Source organism: Anopheles darlingi, chromosome 3, assembly GCF_943734745.1.
Source record: "Anopheles darlingi chromosome 3, idAnoDarlMG_H_01, whole genome shotgun sequence".
NCBI classification, from domain to species: Eukaryota; Metazoa; Arthropoda; class Insecta; order Diptera; family Culicidae; genus Anopheles; species Anopheles darlingi.
Genome location: NC_064875.1, coordinates 7,911,467 through 7,915,392, shown reverse-complemented (window position 1 = coordinate 7,915,392; position 3,926 = coordinate 7,911,467). Strand labels below are relative to the sequence as shown.

At 47.9% G+C, this 3,926-nt stretch overlaps 1 protein-coding gene across 5 annotated transcripts in view; it reads left to right on the top strand.

Annotated features, from left to right (window-relative positions):
- Positions 1-1,652: 1,652 nt before the first annotated feature.
- LOC125953978 (muscle LIM protein 1-like) overlaps positions 1,653-3,926 on the top strand; it is a 13,912-nt gene continuing 11,638 nt past the window's right edge. For 3 of the 5 annotated variants that reach the window (XM_049683882.1, XM_049683880.1, XM_049683883.1), the window contains exon 1: positions 1,653-1,857. The gene's annotated coding sequence lies outside the window, so the exon portion shown is untranslated. Of the gene's footprint in view, positions 1,898-3,926 lie in introns of all 5 variants that reach the window. The other 2 variants (XM_049683881.1, XM_049683885.1) reach the window with 2 other exon arrangements.

Genomic DNA, 3,926 nt, shown 5'->3' with positions numbered 1-3,926 from the left:
TGTTACGTAGCCATCATCAGACTGTTTAGTGTATATATCTTTCTTATGTCGAATATTGAAATGCTGTAAATTCCTAATTTATTAACTTTCTGTTAATGATTTTGGTATAATAATTATATTGTACAGTTAATTTTGAGTTCGATTTGCAGCTTTGACTTTTTCTCCATATGATGAAACAATTTGAAAACCAAATTTGAAACTCTGTTCTATTGCTCTCTTCCTGTAAAATAAAATTTATATAACAAATTTCTAAAACTGAATTTCAAAATGAAACGGAACAGTACAACAGACACACAGGCAAGTAGCCGAAGAGAAATGATTAAAAGAGTAAAAGTAACAACATACCATCCAAACATGGAAGCAGAAACGGATAACAAACAATAAAAAATATCAAAAGTCGCCATTCTAACCATTTGATAAAAAAAACTCTTCAATTAACTCTCCGTTTACACGTTCAAGATAATAATACCAACCACTAATAAAACAGAAAAAATCAAAATTACAAGGAAAAGAACAGAAAGCGCAACCGTTACCGAAAGCAGCTACAAAACAATAAATAAACACCTAGTTAAACGAATGAAATATTATCCCTTTAGGAAGAAGGAAAACCGGGAAAAAGTATTTAGCAAGCACTTGACAGCACGCATGCCCATCTTCACCTTTTTGGGGCCCTCATCCACAACTCAGTCGATCCACTTTGGCTTCGGGCGAGCGGGCGAGGCTGCGGATGTCTTCCTTAATGAATAATGACACCCTCGTTGAATGGACATTAAGCATACGGCACCGGACGATGCCTCACTCCACTATCGATCGACCCCCTAAAGCCCCCCACCCCTCTCGAAACCAGATGATTCATTGCTCAATCGTAGGGCCACCGACAACGGCGAAGCAACTTAACGATGGGAAGTAGTAAACCCGTTCATCCCAATAACAACCCCAGGGCCGTGGGGAGGTCCGGATGGAGTAAGATGTTTCCGCCTTGCCCGTGCGTGCGTGCGTGCGTGCGCTGGAGTGCTGGGAAAATATTTGATTTATACGATTCAACCGCCTCCCTTCGGCCTGGCCTGGCAAATGCTCGCTCGAGATCAAACAGTTGTCATCTCCGTCAACGCTCGTCAGCTTGTGTCGATGCTTGGGATGCTCAAAACGAGCGCTGAGTCATAATGCGGCCTGGGAGCATCGGTCTCGGAGTCGCGGACTGTATTATTCGGATGATGTTGGTTGGTTGGTTGGTTGGTTCAAATGTGAGATAGAGACAGTGAGTGTGACGTGTGCTTTTTCGGACTCGGTGCCCCCTTTGGTACGGGAGCCAAGAAGGGTGCCAAGAAGGTGATGGCTTGAGTTTTCCATTTCACTTTTTCCCGCACATGTGTGTGTGTGTGTTTGTGCGCCCGAGATGAGTGCAAGTTGCCGTCTCCCTTGCAGCGAGTTTTGCCAGGCAATTCGCTAGAAAAGGACCATTCTATTGCCTCCACTGGCCACTGGGCACTGGCACTGGCACCAGCACCTGTGTTTGTGTGTGTGCGTGTACTAGTGGTAGTGGTGGTGGCCAGCCGTCATGGCACGGTCCCGGCACCGGGGGACCGTTTGCTGCCGAATAAAGTAGTGGCGTGCCGTGTGCATCCTGCGATACATAGACTACCGAGTGCACGGCACCCTAGTCAATCATTCGAATACCACGGTTAGTAGTCGGCGAGTGCTCTAGCGAGAGCTTCGAGAGAGTGTTTTTGCGTTTGTTCCGTTCAGTTCTGTTTTACGATTCACACCGGTCTCGCAAGTTTTTGCGCTCCAGCAGCAGCAACAGCAGCAGTAGCAGTATCTTCTGCATTCGAACACGTTCCTCGTTTCGTTTTCGAAGTTAGTACCTGTGGCAAAGTGCGAACGCTAAAGTGTGATCGTGAGTGATCATGGTGCCAATCGAAGCGGTGATCGTAAATGGACGGAACTGAAGGAAAACTCTTGTGAATCCCAAATCGGGCACTTTTGAGGACGTTATTCGCACGTGTGTGTGTGTGTGTGAGCTAAAGTGAAGTTAAAGGACATCCTGGAAACATTAGCGAGAGGAAAAGTGTTTTAGAAAATTGACTTACGACCGATCTAACGCTGAACTAATGGCTGCTCGTGATGACGGTGACGCTTGTAGTTTGTCTTTTCCTACGCTTGTATTTGCGAATCCAATTCTGGAAGAGAAAGTGGAATATACAAATGATAAAAGTGCATCTCCTAACCTCAACCTTCTGCAATCGGTTTCATGGAATAGTGGATCAGAGTTCAACGCCAACTAGGAGCGCTAGAAGAATCCTGTTCCGCAGGTTTGATCTAAACGGTTGCTGATCCAGAGAATCCAACCAATCTACGAGCTACATTTCACACTCCATCACATCGCTCTAGTGCCTAGTGCTCTATCCATAGCGCTGGCGCTGGCAAGCTGGTTGGTTTTTGCACAACATCTTCTCCCGTTTGGAAGGTTCAGTAGCAACAGCACCAGCACCAGCACCATCAGCGTACCCGCGATGTTGGATACTATTTTTAAATGTGTGAAACCGTGGAAGCACACCCGCTGCTCAGCCGTCTTCTTTTGCGATGCTGAAGGTTAATGATGATGATGATGATGATCCGTCGTAGGTTTTGAAGGAGGTCAAACGTGCCGTTTGCTGGTTTTGGGTGAAGTAACTGGCTCGATAAAGGTAGTAAACAGCACGATTGAATCATCTGTTAATGATTGTTTTGAACGCCGCGTATCGCGGGTTGATTCGACGATGAGTCGGGTCGGTTAATCATCCGTGTTTCCAAGACCTTCCCTGAGCCCTTGCGAGCGAGTCTCAGGAATGTTAATTGCACGGGTCTTTTCGAGCATGATCACGAAAACACCTCAACCCGCCTGACACTCAATTAATTGTGACAGACGATCAACCGATCGCTGCTACGACGATACATTATTAGACACAAACGTACACAAGCACACCTAAGCTGTCGTCGGTGTCATAAGTGTCCTCGGCGTGATTCGTGATGCTGAGTTTTCCGTCTTTTCTATTTTCTGAAACCCCTCGATTCGCTGTCAAGTGAGATGAGGTGACGGATCGGAGAGGGTGTGTCTTGCTCGGTGAGGAAGATCACCCACGCAGCAGCAGCAGCAGCAGCAGCAGCAGTCGATCTTGATGCTAGCTCAGGTTGTTGGTGCAGTGGGCAAAAGCATTCCGCAACCCGGAGAACTGCGGCTGCCGAGAGCGACATGCCCTGTTTGTGTGTGAACGCGATCGTGATGTTGAAATGTGTAACACATCCCTGGGAGCTGGGCAGCTGCAGAATGAGGACACGCAGTCGCGGCTGCTGACAGAGAGAGAAAGGAAGCAGCATGTCGGTGCAACACAGCAGCACCACCACAACCACACATTCCATGGAAGTCAAACCTACTGGCCCCCGGTGGGGTTTTAGCTGGCGCTTTGCCAAGCCAACGAAGAAGGTTTCTCTCATAATCCCACTGGCACACGCACACGGGAACGGGAATTTATTAATATCCGTCTTTTCACGCAGCAAACACACACGGTTTGACCTTTTTTTTCCTCTGAAGACGCCATTCGTGTGTGTCTGTGTGGGAAAAGTGGAAAATGGAAAAGTTCATCCTACTTGACGGGGTTGGTTACGATCCGGCAGGTGGCTGGTGCCACTTGCGCGCCGCCCTCGGTCAAGTAATACTTTGTTGTGTTGTGTCGTTGCGTCGTCATTACCGTCGCACCACCGCACTGCCACGTTTGCCCTCTTTAAACCCGACCATCTCACGTTCGGCGCGTGGATGCTCGGGGATGCTCTCGTGAGATGTATTAATATCGCGCGATCGCGCGCACGATACGCATCTCGTGATCCCCCGTTGCACCATCCAGCGTTTATCACTGATAGCTTACATGTGGTGGCACTCGACGGTTTAC